Below are 19,152 nucleotides of genomic sequence, written 5' to 3'. Positions count from 1 at the left end.
CGCGTGAAAAGGAAGACCAGAAGAACGTCAACGGAGTGGTGACGCAACCCTCCAAAAGCAGCCCTCCAGAAGCACACACTCCAGAAGGACTTATACCACGCCAGAAGAGAGTACAGCGATGCCTGGTGGCCACAGGTCATCGCTGCAGCAGTATGCAAAAGTAGGAGCACCCCCTCAAAAGCCGACAATGGTTCTGGAACCCGGCACCAGGAAGTGCAAAGCCACATGACACGAATGCGCAGCAGTGCAGACAGCACTAGCCCAAAGCACCAAGTCACAAGGGAACACCCGAAGAGCGCACCCAGTTGTGCACCAAAGCAATCAAACTGCGATGAAAGTAAAATGGTTGCGCCGACAACCCGCAGCATGGAAGACTCAGCACAAGAGCAACCTGACCACTCAGCCTGGTAACAAACCACGAATCCTACCTGCTGGACATCGGCAGAAGGGACCAGCACGAGGTCCAAGAAGCTTAGCACCACGAAGCCTACCTGCCGGACATCAGCAGAAGGGACCAGCACAAGGTCCAAGAAGCTCAGCACCACGAATCCTACCTGCCGGACATCGGCAGAAGGGACCAGCGCGAAGTCCAAGAAGCTCAGCACCACGAAGCCTACCTGACGCACATCGGAAGAAGGGACCAGCACAAGGTCCAAGAAGTTCAGCCAAGGTGCAGTCCGCGAACATGGACCAATGAACTTCAACTTCACAACTAATGGAGGCGACAGAAAGAAGAAGTGAAGGTTGCGATGCTAACCCTGGGAGTTAAGTGACAAGAAGACAGTGTCCTAGGACAAGACCAGGAAGACACGTGCAGAGTGTGCGTGCACAGCGCGGGGAATCCTGGCCAGAAAAGATGAAAGAAGACCGGACCAGGTTACGTCACGAGAAGAAGAAGAGTGGCCACTGCCACTGAGAAAAGAAGGAAGAAGAAACCAGAGTGGCACATTGCCACTGCAAGAAGAAGGAAGGAGAAATCAGAGTGGCCACCGCCACTGGAAGAAGAAGGAAGGAGAAGTCAGAGTGGCACGTTGCCACCGCAAGAAGAAGCCGCCCCTGTGAAAAGAAAGGATGTGACAGGCACTGGAACACCTGAGTGCAGTGGAGGACAAGACCTAGCAAGAGCACTGGCAGCACAAATTAAAGACAGCTACCTACGAGCCATCCACATGGCGATCGCAGAAGAGAGCAAGCTAGACTGTTGGCGACATCTACCTCTGGGATTGAGCGGAAGATTGGATGGCGAGATTGCTCAGGCCTCCGGAAGCTGAGGAACTGACCACCTCACACCAGCCCGTGGCAACCCAGGAAGCAGAGGCCTCAAGGGACTCTGGTGGCAGCAAGTCCCGCACGGGAGACAGATCTACAGATGCGCGTCTGCAGGACCCTCAGGGATGAAAGCCTCGCAAGCAAGGAAAAGAGTTGACAACCCAACCTTCAGGTGGAACTAGGACACGACGGTGAGGCTCGTGGAGCGCCCTGCTTACAGCCCGAAGGCTATGGTGGAGCAACACGACCAACAACACCAGTCCAGTTGAAACCTGGCAAAGAGGTCCTCCCGGACATCTTGTGAGAGAAGAACACCGGCGAGAGGGGCATCCTAGTGAGAGGGATGTTTGCACCTACTCTCTTCACCTGCCAAGAGACACACTGAAGCCTGCCCGGAAACATCACGGAACCAGAATGGAGAAAAGAAGCCAGAAGAGAAACAACATCTAGATCATCCGTCTCTCTCTACAACTAATCATCATCACCACGTGAGCGAAGAAAAGGCAGGGCTGATAACAACATCCAGGCGGCACAGACAAAGAATGAACCCGCCGAACAACTGCGAGCCGTGCCACAGAGAACTGTTACTCCGGAATGCAGGAACTACACCGCTTGCGGCCTGCAAGCAGCCAAAGAGACTCGTTTGAAAACATAAGTCCACTTGGTACATTTTCATGTTTTCTTTTCCCCACAGGATTTTTGGACTCTTTTCAGTTGGTTTGATTTTTACCAATTTTGGGAGGGATGTAATGCCCCAGCGTAAGTCAGCATTCTAGTGCTGAGCCTGTAATAACACTGAACACCCACCCACCACTGATGTCACTGCTCAGGTGACACAGGCTAACTAAAAGAGGCCGAGCGCACGTGCTCTGGGCCAGTTGCACCATACAGCCAGTATGTCTGTGTCAGTGATTGCGAGCATGAGGGCCTAGGGCCCACAAGACTTTACACATGGCACTCTACAGTTTGTCTCTGTTCCATATGTTGCTCCCCAACCCCTTTTCCCTCCTCCCATGTATCACTTCAATGACAAGCATCTTGACAGATCCCCTTCTCAGCTTGTGAGACTGCTGCCATCTTTGAGTATGGCAGCAGTCACGCTAATAAAAAATTGGGAGACTAACTTCAACTCCACTGCAGTGCTGGTGGAGGAAATTCTGTATATGGGGAGTTCCGGTACGTTACTGACTAGTCAGGGTAGATACATTAGAGTTACCAGATGTACAGTGGATTAGCTAGTCTTCAACCCAACCGATGCAAACTGAATTAAGCTCATCCATACCTTGTTGTCCAGGCTCAGCTCACCACTTTGTCGCCGCTGTACACTCAACAGGCTCTTTTTGAGATCATCCAAAAAGTGGTACATCTCCACACACTTGGCAGTGCTGCCACAGCCTCCTCCTCACATTCCAAAAGGCCAAAGTTATTACGAGCGGTACTAACAATGAAGCTCTACTTGAGGTCCTCCGTGCTGCCTGGCACCTTTTCTGCTCCAGTATTAGCACACAAGCACAAGCCACAGGAACCCATCACTGTGTAGTAATTGGTTGCGCTGCTGACATTTCTTTACAGCACTTACATACCTTTCTCCTACTGTCAGACACCACTCACCCTGAAATATCACCCACCATTTACTCTGTACAGTCACCCTGACATGGCACTGACAGTCAGATACTGCTCACCCACCACTCAGACAGTGCTAACTTGGCACTCACACAACTTTGACACACCTCTTTCCCAGCACTCCCATTCCTTTCACCATCCACCCACACCTCTCACCCTGAACTCAAACTGCTCATCCTGCATTTACACTGTTGACATACTGCTCACCCTATACTTGCCCACCTCTTACCTTGTACAGGATAACATCTCTTACCCTGTACACCCACACAGTTTTCATTCTGCACTGAACAAACATCAATCACCATTCATTGAGGCACTTTCACCCTGCAGTCAGACCCTTAACAATCTTCATTCATGTACCCCTCACCTTGCACAGAGAGCACTCATACCATTCTCTCTGCACTCATACACTACTCCCACACCTCTTAATTTATTATTAATCCCATAGGCGAAACCTAACACATTTACCAATGATTGTTAGAATGTCTGCCGAACATTGCTTGACAATTTGCATATTGAACATGTAAACACCGACTACTTGATCTCATTGAGTCTTATATTCATATTTGTAATTATTACTTTGATTTCCACTGGTTTCCTGTTTTCAAACATACTGGCTAGTCTCTCCATGTTCCTCACTCACGAATATGGTCCTCTGCGACTAGCCATCACTCCCCTATACCTTCGCTTCACTTTCACCATCTCCTTGGCCCACTAGTACTGATAATTGGAGATTATATAACTGTGAATGAGACTTTGCATATATATACTGCTGACTTCATATTCATTCTGCGTCTAACTCCGAGAAATGTATTTATAAATTAGGACATTTTACAAGACGTTGTCATTCTTTTTGCTCTCTTAAGCTTACTAAAAACAGTTTAAAAAACCTTTTCTTCATATATGTTTTGACAAATGTGTTTTACTATTATGTGATTAAGTAGCCTGTGTTTGTGACTACTGTAAATAAAACCAACATATAGAAACATCACTTCATGATGGTCACATTTACAAAATGGGGTAATAAAAAAGGAGTAATATCAGGCTACTCATGATTCCTTGGTGCACATATTCAGCAAGAAATAGAGGAAGCATGAACAATTAAAAGAAATATTTGACAAATCACATTTGAAGTACTTTTAACAAAGAGATTCTGTTCGAGTGAAGTGGGAAGGTCAAGGAGGCTTTTCCACGCAATTGCTTGATTCCTTTTTTGTAAGCGTGGGCGCAAAATCCGTTCCGTTCGCAGAATTTGCGGATTTTTGGCAATTTCGCGGTCTGGGAATCCCGCGAATTTGCCCAAAAATCCGTAAAATCGCAAGTCGCACTTGAAAAATACAATATCGCGCACGCGGTGTTGACTTACCGTGATTCTGTGTTCGCCGAGTTCTTTTTCTCCCGGTTTGCGTGTGCTGTGCCATTTTGGATATTGCTGCGTGATTGCGCGAGAGTTTTTTTACCACGATTACGTCATCGCGGCAAGCCATCTTGCACAGCGAGAGTTTGACAACGCGAGTACGTCATAAGGGCACGCGATTACGCATTGCGGGAGTAAACAATGCCGAACACGTAGATGCGGTGCGCAGCTGACTTCCGGCGAGAGATTTGAACAGCTCGCTTTCCCGAACTTGCAAAAATTGCAATTCTGCACAAGAAATCCACCACAGGCAGCATAAACCTTCTGAAAATGATGATTTTGATCAGAATAACTCCTCAGATTTACATTTGGCTGCACTTTTTGGTGCAGGGGGTCCATTTTTGGGGGGTTGGGTGGGAGGAAGGAAGTGCCCCAGAGTCTCCAACTTCCTGTTCCTGTCCAGCAGGCTCCTCCTAGTGCTTTGTCCATGTCCTGGTCACTTTTGATTTGGACCTGGAGCTGGAAGGATTACTTTTTGTGGCTGCTGCTGGATATTTGTATTTGAGGACTTTTTGGACTTTGGAGTTTGGATCACTTTTGGATTTGAGATTTTACAAGTAAGTTGGTGTGGTTTGTTTGGGGCATTGCAGTTGCTGCAACTACAATTTTAAAACTTTTTTCACAACTTTAAAAAATATATATTGTGGGTAGCCACAGTATCCAGTAGGCCCAGGGTTAGTCATGGGTGCATGATACAACTGTTTCTGTGATTTTTTTTAACTTAAATCTCATTTATGTCATGGAATTTTAGCTCACTGTTATATGTTGATGGTTTCTTTTTGAATTTTGGGGTGCCTGTAAAGCCTCACTAGCCAGTAGGCCCAGGGGTAGTGGGTGGTCCATGGACCTAGTTTTTCTGTGGGGTGTCTTGAATTTAAACATCATTGAGGGCATGGATGGCATTGGATTGTGGTGATTTGTGTGTGTTTTTCGGCTTTTTGGGTGCTGTTAGGGCCTGACCATGTGGGTGGGGGCCATTTTGAGGCCTGGTCCAGGCAGGGCCTGGACATGTGGTGGGGGTCAAGGGCCCATTTTTAAGCCAGGCAGTGTGCTCAGGCCTGCACCGTGTTTGCTTTGCTTTCAACCATTATGCCCAGGGGTAATCAGTGGTCCATGGACCTAGTCTTTCTGTGGGGTGTTTTGAATTTAAACATCATTGAGGGCATGGATGGCATTGGATTGTGGTGATTTTTGTGTGTTTTTCGACTTTTTGGGGTGTTTAACTGATGTTCCTCTGGCTTCCTTTGCTTTTAGGTGCACAAGAGAACCACCAGTGCCAGGAAGAAGTCCTGCAGCGGTGTATGCAGCACAACGTCACGTGTGGCCACAGACAACTCTGCAACTCGTGCAACTGCGGCCTGCTGTTCTGACATCTGGAGCAGATGGGCCCAAAGAAAGGTGGCCGTAGTTCCTCTACAAAGAAAGTTGCCAGTGCCACTGCCAATAAGAAGGAGCAGAAGAAGCAAGTGGCGCCACTTACCAAGGAGACTGGTCTGCCCACAGACACTTTTTTCGGGAGAAAAAAAACAACGCCTGGAGCAGCGGGGTCCGCCGGGGACCAAGCTGGGAGCAGCACCTCCGCTTCATTAGGCTCAGTGCCACCCCGCAAGGTTAGGTCCAAGCCCATGAGTGCTGCAGAGGCAGCCACTGTCATTGCTCAATCACCATCAACCAGTGATGTACGCTCATCGCAAGAAAGTAGCACCCAATCAACGCAGGGTGTAACTCAGCTGACGAGTGTTCCACAACCACAGCCGCGACGACAACCACAGGTGCAACTAGTACAAGCGCAAGTACATGCGCAAGGAGAGGCGCAAGTACATGCGCAAGGAGAATGAGAGGCGCAAGTAGAGGCGAAAGTAGAGGCGCAAGGAGAGGCGCAAGGAGAGGCGCATGGAGAGGCGCAACTAGAGGCACCTGGAGCAGCACAACTGCCCACAATGCTTGTTCCTCCAGAAGTAGGGGCACATCAGGAAATCGAGATTCAAGCAGAGGTGTCATCCGAGGAAGCCACTCCTCCTGAGGATGATCCATTGTCTTCCAGATCCTCAGCAAGAAAAAGGTCAAGGAGGGCTACTACAAGCTCTTCTTCAAGCCCCATTCCTTCTGATGATCTTGATGCTGATTGGAACCCACCAATGGAGTCTGAGAGGGAGGCACGCCATGAGCTGACAAAGGTAGCTGAGCCTAAAAGGAAGGTACCCGCAAGGCTTTCAATTATGGGTGATGATGACGACGAACAAGAAGTGGTGTATGCTTCTGATGAACAGTCTGACGACGACCCAGTCATCACAGTTGTCACTCCAGCCCCAGCGGGCATGCAGCAAGACATTTTGACCCTATCACGAAATGCTGCTGAGCGGGATGTGGGCGGCGTGGCACTGGTACCACCACCAACGCAGTTAACTACTACACCAACACGACCTACAGCTTCCATATTTTCTCGTCAGAACAAGGGCCGGCAGGGACCTCCATCCAGCTTGACCTCTATGACCTCAAGTAGTGGTGCTGTAAGTGCACAACAGAGTCAAATTCAGCCACACCCATCCTCCACTTCATCTGGCATTGAAACTGAAAGTAGCACCTCCACCACCAGCAGACATTTCCAGTCCCCAGTTTGGGACTTCTTTAGTCTTAGCCAAAAGGCGGAAAACATGGTCGTTTGTTCAATTTGTAAACAATTAGTTAGTCGGGGTAAGCTTGGTACCAACTATGGTACCTGAGGCCAGAGAGTTCATCTCCAAAAACACCACACTATCATTTGGGAGGCGCACATGAGCAAGATCCGGGAAACCACACGTACAACAAATCCAAATGTATCCATTCATATTGCATCTGATGATGACGAGGGGCTGATCATGCAGGGGGGAAGTGAAGAAGCGACAGACATTTTTTCTGGTACACCCAGTACCCCTGGCAGCAGCACTGCAGTGGTAGCGCCCACACCCTCTACCCCTGCAACATCGAGTTCAGGAGAGGTGCTGAGCGGCGGTGCAGGGAGCTGGCCGGTGAATCCGGGTTGGAGCCGAGGACAAGTCGTAGAGTCTGACCCCCGAGCCCTGAGAGAAAGAGTCGCACTGGAGCCAAGTATACAACCCCGGCACCCTGGCTCTCGGCTCTCGGCGCATGGTACCCGGAACCCTCCATGCACATTACTGCACCCGGTGCATCCGGAGCACCCGGAGGCTGTATATTGCCTGCAGGGGGAGCCGCTGGAAGAAGTAAGTGGCGGAGGAGAAGGCAGCGTGAGCAAGGGAGGATTGAGAGGCACGCAGCCCGCAGGCCAGCAGCCCCGCCCTCCTCCTTCCTCCCTCCGCCTCACTGTATCTCGAGACACGAGACTCAAGTCAGGTCAAGCCAAGCCTAGCAGCAACAGGTGAGCATCCTTCCCCCATCGTTTTCAATTCTATCGCCCCCTGCTGCCAGGCATTGCCATCAAAGGCATTAAGGGGGTAACATCAACTTGAAAAAAAAACAAAAAACTTTTCATTCCAAGTCCTAAGCCTGACCAAAACAGACTAAAACAGACTAAAACAGACTAACCTAAGCTGCAAAACCCCATCTGCTTGCCGCAACTCCCCTACACCCCCCGCACCCCTGCCATCCCCCCACCCACCCTCACCCCTCTGCTCACGCAGCGATACAGGAGCTAGAGGAGTTAGAGGGACTAGAGGAGCGAGAGGCTCAAAGTTCGAGTCAGGGGTTGGAAAAGACCTCTGGAGAGGCGGAGGAGGGCTGTACAAAAAGGGGTGAAACGGCCGCGGTGGCAGTTGCAGTGGCAGTGGCAGCGACAGCTTGCCTGCAGTTGCGTGCAGGTGAGCCACCAATCCTCATTAACTCATTAACTCTTGCCAAATTCCACCTTGAACTCCCACCGATTCCTACACCGACTCCTACTAACTCCCCACTAATCCAAAGCAGTAGAGAAAAGGGAGAAAAAGGAGACACAAGGAGACACAAGGAGACACAAGGATACGAAAAAGGACAGAGGATAAAGAGGAAAACAAAAGGCAAAATGAGGTCTGGGAAGCCAAGGGACAACGCGGCACCTACGAACCCCCCGAAAAGGCTAAGAAAAGCAAAGAAGAACCTCAAGAGGGACTTAATGGATGTGTGCAACGAAGGAAATGGAAATGGAAATGGAAGGGGTAAGGGAAAGAATGAAGGTGAGGAAGGAGGATCCCCCTGATTTCCCCCCTGTTCACCAGTCCTGGAGGCTCCTAATCTTGTGATCACTCACTTAGCCCCTCCAGTAATAAATTGGGCTTTCAACCAAAAATTTATACAAAATTTGCATTCATTAATGATCCCAAATCAGTCTTCTATCTAAACAATGCCAGCATAAGTGATCTACCAACACCGCTCCAACCAACCGAAGCAAACAGGACAATTCCCTTAGAGCAGGAGATAGAACGAGTGGCGAAGGAGGAAATGAACCAAGCCGATCCCCAAAAGAGGGAACACATCTCTGAGGAGGGTGCACCTGCAACCAGCGGTGAAGCGAACAATGGATCACCGGGGGGCCAACCACCACTGGCCCACGGACAAAGACAAGAGTGGGGTGACCCAATTGCAGAAACAACAGCAAAAGGCAACGCGCAAGACCACTCAAAAGAAATTATAACAGCGGATCAAAGGGTGAATTTGCATTGTCTGCGCAAGCCGAACCACAGCCTTTAAATCAGGAGAACCCAAAGACAACCTCAGAACCACTTCCGTTCAGGGAAAAATTAAACGATAAGAATATACCGGCCAACAACAAACAACAACTTGAAGGAGCCCAAACTTCCCCTACAGAGAGAACAGCATATCCCGAGAAAACTAGTCAAAAAGACGGAGCACCAACCCTTCTCCAACAAGGAAAAGCGGGAAGAGAACAGAAAAGGGAGGGAAGAAACCAAAGGAAAACAACAAGGGTCATAGCATGGTGCAAGGGCCCCAACAGCGAGAAATCAGCAGCAAATCCACTACAAGCCAGGCTGACAGAGATGAGTGATGCATCAGTTCACAAGTGCACCAACTCAGAAAAAAAAGGAACAGGGATAAAGCTTGAAATAAATCTGCCACTAGAGAGAAGGCCTACCAACAACCCCCCCCCCCTACAAAAAGTGGGAAAGATATACCGAATTCGCCACAAGCAATGAAGAAGACCGGCAAAGAAAACATCGAAAAGGGGCACAACCTACAAGTAGCCATGGATCCACCTGACAGTGAAAACTTCGAAAGAATTCGACCAAGCGCTCAAAACCACATAAAAAATCCCCCTCAGATAAGGGATGACAAACAACCCCGAGCAAGCCCCCAGCAGACCACGACAACCAGGGCAAACACCCCTAGACAAGAACTGCAGGAAAGCAGTAAATTGAAAGATAAACGTAACGCAGTAGGATTTAAGGAATCTCTCGGCCGAGGGGAAGCCCCAATCAATAACATCGACAATATTCAGACATATGATAGGGGGCAAGCCCGCACAACCATAGTAATGTTTCACCCAGAGTATCAATCAAGAGGCCCAATGTATATCCTAAACAGGGGAAACATATTACGGCTACTGAACACCATAGACAGCCTCAAACCATATCATCAACTGACTTGGAATCAGTAGAATTTATGGAATCCTTGGGGCACCCCGGAGCAAAATCAACAAAAACAGGATGGGTCACAGCAGAATTCCCGGAGAGACCACTAAAAGAAAAAGCAAAGTTCGACTCATGGGGAATAAAATTACGGCCTTTCTTTCAATCAAGATATCCAGATCCTTTACTGTACGACAGTCAACAAAGGGAAAAAACAAAAGAACCATCTCTTAAAAAAACTGTCCTAAGAGGAGCTTGAAGTAAAACCCCCGAGAACTTAGTGCACCGACACCAGAACATCAGCCAACAACAGTTGGCCTTCGCCTAATTGGAGCTGGCTCGCAAGGACCCTAAACGTGAAAGAGATAAACCAATGACAAAACAACACAAAATCAACCAACACAATCAGTACCCTAAGCTTATGCTCATGGAACATCAACGGCTTAGGTGATAAGCTTTTAGACATGGACTTAAACACCTACTTGCAAAAATTCGCTATTATTTCTTTACAAGAAACCTAGTCCGACTCTCCCCCAGCGCTGTGAGGATACAATTTGAATTTTCTACCATCTGTACAGAGCTCACTGTTTGGCCACAAGAAAGGTGATCTTGCCATATACAGTGCGTTATCAGTGATAACGGAGGCAGTCCCATTAGTTTACAACATAGCCGCCCCAAATGCAATACAAGCACTACGACTGTCACTCCGCGAGCAAGAAACAAAAGAGGATATCATTTTAATAAACCTCTATTTGCACCCCAGGGAGAAAAAGAAGGGAGCACAACAACTGAAGGAAGAACTCGTAAAACTGATAAAAACTGAGAATACGAACAGCATAATCATTACAGGGGACTTCAACCTCAATCTGCTTAGCATCTCGGCCCCGGAAATCACTGACGAGGAGGACCCGTTTGCCTGGGAGCAAAATCGTCAAGACTGTACCTCGGGAGGCAGAAGCACAAAAATAGCCAGGAGCCTGCTGGCCAAACTAGAAGAGGTGGGCTTCAAGGCACTTAATGGCAGATTCTCAGGCGACCGACCACAATCCGCAACATTCCACAGTACACTGGCAAGCTCTACAATTGACTTCACATTCTTCTCCTACAGTCTGTACGAAAGGGTAAGAGACTTTCACATCTGCCTGATGGACTACAGTGACCACCTGCCCCAGGAAACAGCGATAAATACACAGAAAATACCAAACCCGCCAGGCACCAGCAAACTAGGCTTGGACTTCACAATAAATGAAAGACGGATAAAGTGCAAAACCATCGACCCACAAAATCTCCTAGTGCAAGCGAAACAAAATCTTGCCGAAGCACAATCTGCATCCCCAAACCTAATAACGTGTTGGGAGGCATTCACAAAAAAAATTTGAGATACAGCCGAAAGAAAAGGGCACACAAAGACAGAAGGGAAGGGCAGCACCGCGACATACAAGAGCCATCATAATTTCCAAAAGGACATCAGGCTAAAAAGGCTGAAGACGCAGATTACTCACACCCTGCGAAGAGCAAAAACAGACCCCACTGCCTGCCAAGCGCTGAGACAGCTAAAAGGCAAGCGCAGGACACTAATATGGCAACTAAAAAAGGACGCAGATGAGGCCTTTTGGGGAAAACTCCTATATGATGCCAAAACAAATAACAGCTCACAGTTTTGGCAAAAGATCAATGGTCTGATCAACGAGCAAAGCCAGGGGATCGAATCCCACGTGACGGAAGAGGCATGGATAACTTACATTAGCACACACTTTAGCGACACCAATGAATCGCGGAAAGAAACTGGCAACGCTAATATCAGGAGCAAAGAACATATGTCCCCACACAAAGAAACCTCCACAAATCACAAGGTACTACTAATCACGAACGTACAAATAACCAACAGAATCTCGAAAGGAAGAACAGAGGGAGCCCCTGGCCGAAATGGCATACCCCCAATCGTATTCAAACAAGCACCAGAATACTGGGCAACCACTTTCAAACCTATGTTTGAAAAAATATGGCAGACCTCGACAATTCCACGATCATGGAGGGGGGGCAATAATCTCACCAATATTCAAAAAAGGTGATAGAAAAGACTCACAAAGCTATTGTTAATAGCCTTACTAGACAACGAGGCAAAATACTATGAGGGCCTCTTACTTCAGGAGCTGACATCGTGGGCGGAAGAAACATCAGTAATTCTATTTAACCAAACCGGCTTCAGGAAAAACATGGGGACGACCAGAAATATCTTAGCCTTGTCACTTCTGATCGACTCAGCGCTAGAGGGAAAACAACCCCTATACCTGTGTTACATCGATTACAGCTCCGCCTTTGACCACGTAAATAGAAATCTGCTGTGGCAAAAATTAAAGAGAATGAAAATGCCTACAACACTGCTGAACCAACTAATCCTCTTGCACTGCGACACGTGGGTCCAGGTTAAACTAGGAATCGGAGATTTCTTAACCAAGAAAATCCCAACCAGCACAGGAGTAAAGCAAGGATGTGTGTTAGCGCCAATTTTATTTAACCACTTTATGGCCGAACTATCAACCACACTAAATGAAAACAACTCACACACACCAAAATTAGGGGGCACCCAGCTGTCCAACCTATTCTACGCAGACAATTTGGTGCTAATCAGCCGGACTCCGATTGGCCTACAGCGGCTCCTCGACAACACCTCGCAATACTCCAAAACAAATAAACTCAGTATTAACTACAACAAAACAAAAGTTATGTGCCTCAACCATCGCAAAAAGACACCAACACTCAGCTGGTACTTGGACACAATGAAACTGGAAGTTACAAACAAATATCGTTACCTGGGAGTGACTATAGATCACAGGGGGAGCTTCACACCACAGCGCGAGGAGATAAAAAAGAGAGGCCTAATGACAGCTGTATCTCAAAGGAATCTGAAAAACAAGATCACTGGCCCAAACTTTGCCCCACTACTAAAACTGATCCAAGCCAAATTGATACCATCTATTACATACGGAAGCGAAGCAATGAGAGGCAGGGACGCCGGAACTTTAGAAGGAGTAATAACAAGAGCAATGCGGTTGATGTTTGGCCTCCTGAGGTACACTTCTCTGGCGCAGATTCGACTTGAATTTGGGGTGGTAAAGTAAGAGCTTGCACACAAGGGAGCATACCTCAAGAAATGGTACAAAATCAGCAGGGGGAGGCAAATAACCTCACCGCACTCCTCTGGAAAGACCTACAAAGCAAAGACAACAGCCCAGCAAGGCTTTTTCTAGAGGACACAATAAAACAACTGGGGCCCGTCAATTGTGGGATCTGCAAGGGAACCTGGCAGGCTTTAAAAAAGCAGTAAACAACATTGTCAGGAAAGAATCCCTTTTACAAGACAAAGCCTCACTAACGAAGCGAGCACATGGCTGGCTAACTGTACAAACCTACAACAAACTTACACCACAGACATATCTTTTGACCAGCTTCACCAAAAAAACAAAAGAGTCATTCCTAAAACATCGGCTAGGAGTATTACCCTCAGCGGACCACATGGCCCCTTGGCTGCGTCCCCCAAAACCAGCAAAATGCCGCCTGTGCGGGAATCACGAGGAAAACATCGTACACCTCATCACTATCTGCAAGGAGCTGCAGCAAGACCGCAGGAACCTTCTGAGACCCCTATTTATTAAAAAAGGAATCAGGTCATGCAGACAAGCAGCCCTGGCCTGCTTCTCAGGGGACGGAGTCCAAATGGCCTGCCGACTGGTAAAATACTTCGAAACCGTAGAAATCAGAATCAATACAAGGAAAGAGCAAATGCATATAGACAGCGCCTCTTCCACATCTCTAGAGCCAAAACATTAAGGCTGCTCAGAGACACAACTGGCTAATAAAATCAAACACCGACATATTAATATTAAAAGCCATGAGCATACAGGGAAAAGGACTGCCTGCCTCCCATAAGGAATGGTGACTGCAAACATACCTTTGAATGGGAACGGAGACTAGGATAGACAAAAGAAACCTTCTCAGAGGAAATGCAGTAGCGCTCAGTGGTAGATGAACACTCCCATTTTAATCACTTTTAATTCTAACTTTTTAGCATTGTCTAAACTGAAGCTCTTCTTTTCTCTTTTAATTTACCTCAAGTATCATCACCCATGCTACTATAAACATGTATAAACTTTTTTATTTTATTTATTTATTTATTTATTTTTATTGTTGCTGGCTTTGAAATGGTTTTTATTAACTGTACAATAAAGTATTACCCTTACCCCTGCAACATGTATCAGGCACACTAAGAGTCTGGGAGAGACACCAATGTGAAAAAGTACATCAATGAGCCTAACTGGTTTGAAGAAGTCTGCATCATCATCATCACGTAAAACGGTCCAGCCCACTACTAGAAGCATGTTTTGGTCGGATGCGCCATTTGAACGCAACCACCCAATGGCACGTCTGTATAATGCAAAGCTGGCTAAAATGCTAGCGCTGGACCTTCTCCCTTTTTATTTCGTGGAAGGGGTGGGTTTTCTAGAATTTGTGGCAACAGTCTGCCCTAAATGGAAGGTTCCTAGCCGGTCCTATTTTGCCAGAGTTGCTGTTCCAGCACTACATCAAGATGTGCTGGAGGTGATTGGCTCAGCTATTCAGAAGAGTGCTGTTCACACTATCCACCTGACAACAGACATGTGGACCAGTTGCCAAGCCCTTGATTACATGTGCATCACTGCACACTGGGTCTCTTTTGTAGGGGTTAAAGACAAGTTAAAAGCAGGTGTTGACACAGACACAGTTTTTCAAGCTACTCGGAAACATGCAACAGTAGCCATGCTTACCATGGAGAAATCTCATACTGCACCTAACCTTTTGGAGGAGTTTGACAGGAAGGTCTATGAATGGCTGCATCCAAGAAATCGCATGATTGGTTATGTTTCCACGGATAATGGCAGTAATATAGTTAAGGCCATGCATCAAGGTGGCTATTTCAGAGTGCCTTGTTTGGCGCACAGTATTAACATTGTTGTGCAAGATTTCTTGAAAAAAGAAATCACAGTCAGCAAGTTACTGACCACCGGCCGAAGAATCTGCACACATTTCAGCCATTCTTTTAAGGCCCGGAAGAAGCTGAGGAGCATGCAACATGAAGGTAGACTTCCAGTCAAAGGACTCATCCAGGAGGTAGCAACACGTTGGAACTCAACCTTCTACATGCTTGAGCGTCTGTCTGAGCAGTGGGGGGTAATCAATGAGTATGTCTATGAACTGGGTTCTACTATGAAAGTTATAAGGCTAGAGTTGGAGGAATGGAAGCTAGCTGCAAGTCTGACAGACATGCTTCGTCCTTTTGAGGTCTTCACGCGTGAAGTCAGCAGGGAGGACTGTTCTTTGGGCAAAGCTATCCCATTGTTGCGCATGCTAGAGCACCAACTGAAGGCGATGTCTTCAACGTTCCGAGATGATGCTGAAAAGCAAGACGCCTATCAGTTGGCGGAGAGGTTATAAAGCCAGCTAGTTGCCAATGAAAGGCTTAAAAACATACATACAGAACAATATTACATTTGTGCCACTATTCTGGATCCACGGTCCAAAAAGACTGTGGCCAGCAAAGCATTCATTCCTTTTGATGAAGCAGATGTTTCAAAGTACAAACATTGGCTAGCTCTGTCAGCCACTCGGTTCGAAAAAGAGCGGCAGAAAATTGAAGGAGCCGGCAGAAGTACTACTGAATCAGCAGGCCATCCGGCGTCAAGTTCCACTTCTGAATCTGTGGCCGAAGGGAGTCACTTTCCCTCACAGCCGTTAATGACACCAGCAACCGTATCATCATCCTCACCTGCACCAGGCCCAGCCATAATATTGTCGGAAGCGGATTGGCTAACTCATCAAGGGTTTGCTCATTTCAGTGATGCAAAGGCCACAGATGGTACACAAAGTGGAGCAACCCTGGAGAACCTTGAGTCGATGGTGCAGACCTATCTGGATGATCCAACAGAGGTCTTCGTTAATCAGAACCCATTGCTGTATTGGTATGGCAAAAGGCCTCTATGGCGACTGATCACCAACCTGGCTCTAAATTATTTGTCTTGCCCACTCGCAAGCGTGTCTTCTGAACGTGTTTTCAGTGCTGCTGGTGCCATTGTAACTTCAAAAAGGACCCACCTCTCGCCCAAAAATGTAGAGAGGTTAACACTGATCAAGATGAATCAGCACTTCATACCACCAGATTACAAAATACGTTTATGCACACAGGAAGAAGAGGACACCGACTTAGGTGACGGAAGTTCTTCTCTGTTAGCTGACCTACTCCCGTCTCAATTCATAGAGTTTGAGGACGAGCTCTACTTCCCTGACACTGAGGCCTGAAAATGACTTCCTTTTTTTCCGTCCTTATTCACTTTTATTCCTGTGTGTCTTTCTTTGTTTTGCAACTTTTACCACAACAAAACTCTAATCACCTAATCACAACAAGTCCATCAGCAGCACTGTCTTCATTTTATTTCCTTATTGATTTGAAGGTGCCACAGTCTGCATTCCTGAGGTTCACAAGTTCACAACTCAATCATGCTCCTCTATCCTCCTCTTCCAGACTCCCCCTATCCATTTCCCTCAAGGCAGATGGCTGGATTACACAGAATAAAGAAACTTTGTCTTCGTAGACGAGTCCCCTCAAGTGGGACTGGAATAACTGACTACATGCTTGCTGATTGCTGACAGTTACTTCTGAAATTGACAGGAGAGGCTGCCCTGTGGGTCCCCAGATTTAAAAAGAAGATGCGGACAAAAAGTAGAACAGGTAATGAATAATGAGAAGAAGATGGCATGCAGTGGACAGCAATGGCTGTCTGGCTCTGATGAAAGCAATTGCTGTTTGTTTGTTGTGCATGAAATGAATCATATGTCATCTGTTATTATTTAATCTTTTACACACTAAATGTAACTCAAGTCTACTCTGCTGTTTTTTCACCTTGTTTAATTCAAATTGTACTTCAACTGCAGGGGCCACTACGTTACATTTTCCAATATGCAAAATGTCCTTGGACTTACAGTTTGCCAATATTTCATGATGATTGTCTTGATTAAAGAATATATCTTTTTTCTTTACAGTCACTCACTGGGATGGATGGATCATCAGCGTCGGTTTACGGAAGAACTATGGCCAATTCGTGAGTGGCAAACAGGTAAACCAGTCTACAACAACTACTACAGCAGAACTACATGTCTGTCTAGTCGTGGTATGGAGTGGTCGAGGCAGTGTAGTGTTGCTATGCCAGGCAGAGTCCAGACAGCAGTTCATGTAAAATTGGGGCTATGTGGCTTGCTGCATACAATTAGATATGCTTTGTCTGTCTGTGACAAATAGCCTAGGTATGCTACATCAGGTTGCTTCACTCATGGGTACCTGCCTTGACCTTCTGTATGGCCCTGCGGCAAGCATGGGCCAAAAATCAGTTCCGCTCGCGAAATTTGCTGTTTTTCGGCGGCAAATTTGCAATCCGTGAATCTCGCGAAATTGCCGTAAATTAGCAAATTCTTGAGCCTAACGGATTTTTTTCCCATGCTTGTGGCAGGGCCATGCAGACGGTCAAGGCAGGCACCACTGAGTGAAGCAATCTGATGTAGCATACCTAGGCTCTTTGACACAGACAGACAAAGCATATCTAGGGTTTAGGGTTCAGTGCCCGATGCAGGCTCGTTCATAATGATGTTGGCAAGGTTTTAGGGGGGTTTGGTGTTTTTTGGTCCAGAATTGGCAAGATTTTGGCCTTTTTTTGTGTTTTGCGGGCACGTGTGTTTGGGTGAAAAGTAGTCGTACACCTTCCAGTGGATCGATTTTGTTCTGCCTTGCTGAGATTCTTGGGAATCGCTGGAGCAAGTGTCCTGGTAAGTTTCAAAGGATCAAAGTGGTGGAAGTGCTGAAAACAGCAATTTTTTGTCAAGGCGCGATTTGCCATGTTTTAGGGATAGCAGTATTGCATGTTTTTGAGGGGCTGCTTTGGGGTGTTCTAGATTTTGGGGGGTGGGTTTATGGGTCTGGGAGCCCTGCTGGGAAGGTCTAATTTTGATTGCAAGTGGTTTGAAGAAAATCCATTGTGGAAAAGGGGGGTTTGGGCCTAGTTGAATACAGCGTTTTGGCACGATTTTAAGTTAGGCCTAGCAGTATTGCATGTTTTTGGGGGGCTGCTTGGGGGGTTCTAGATTTTTAGGGGTGGGTTGAGGGGTCTGGGAGCACTGCTGGGAAGGTCTAATTTTGATTGCAAGTGGTTTGAAGAAAATTGATGGTGAAAAAGTTTTTTTTTTGCAGTATTGCATGTTTTTGGGGGGCTGCTTGGGGGTGTTCTAAATTTTGGGGATGGGTTTATGGGTCTGGGAGCACTGCTGGGAAGGTCTAATTTTGATTGCAAGTGGTTTGAAGAAAATCCATGGTGGAAAAGGGGGGTTTGGGCCTAGTTGCAGACAGCGTTTTGGCACGATTTTAAGTTAGGCCTAGCAGTATTGCATGTTTTTGGGGGGCTGTTTGGGGGGGGTTCTAGATCTTTGGGGGTGGGTTGAGGGGTCTGGGAGCACTGCTGGGACGGTCTAAATTTGATTGCAAGTGGTTTGAAGAAAATCCATAGTGGAAAAGGGGTGTTTGGGCCTAGTGGCAGACAGCGTTTTGGCACGATTTTGAGTTAGGCCTAGCAGTATTGCATGTTTTTGGGGGGGTTCTAGATTTTTGGGGGTGGGTTGAGGGGTCTCGGAGCACTGCTGGGAAGGTCTAATTTTGATTGCAAGTGGTTTGAAGAAACTCCATGGTGGAAAAGTTGTTTTTTTAGCAGTATTGCATGTTTTTGGGGGGCTGCTTGGGAGTGTTCTAGATTTTGGGGGGTGGGTTTATGGGTCTGGGAGCACTGCTGGGAAGGTCTAATTTTGATTGCAAGTGGTTTGAAGAAAATCCATAGTGAAAAAGGGGTGTTTGGCCCTAGTGGCAGACAGCGTTTTGGCACGATTTTGAGTTAGGCCTAGCAGTATTGCATGTTTTTGGGGGGGTTCTAGATTTTTGGGGGTGGCTTAAGGGGTCTGGGAGCACTGCTGGGAAGGTCTAATTTTGATTGCAAGTGGTTTGAAGAAAATCCATGGTGGAAAAGGGGGGGTTGGGCCTAGTTGCACCCGAAGAGCGCACCCAGTTGTGCACCAAAGCAATCAAACTGCGATGAAAGTAAAATGGTTGCGCCGACAACCCGCAGCATGGAAGACTCAGCACAAGAGCAACCTGACCACTCAGCCTGGTAACAAACCACGAATCCTACCTGCTGGACA

Source organism: Lissotriton helveticus, chromosome 6 (assembly GCF_964261635.1).
Source record: "Lissotriton helveticus chromosome 6, aLisHel1.1, whole genome shotgun sequence".
NCBI classification, from domain to species: domain Eukaryota; kingdom Metazoa; phylum Chordata; class Amphibia; order Caudata; family Salamandridae; genus Lissotriton; species Lissotriton helveticus.
Note: the sequence above shows the minus strand (reverse complement) of the source record.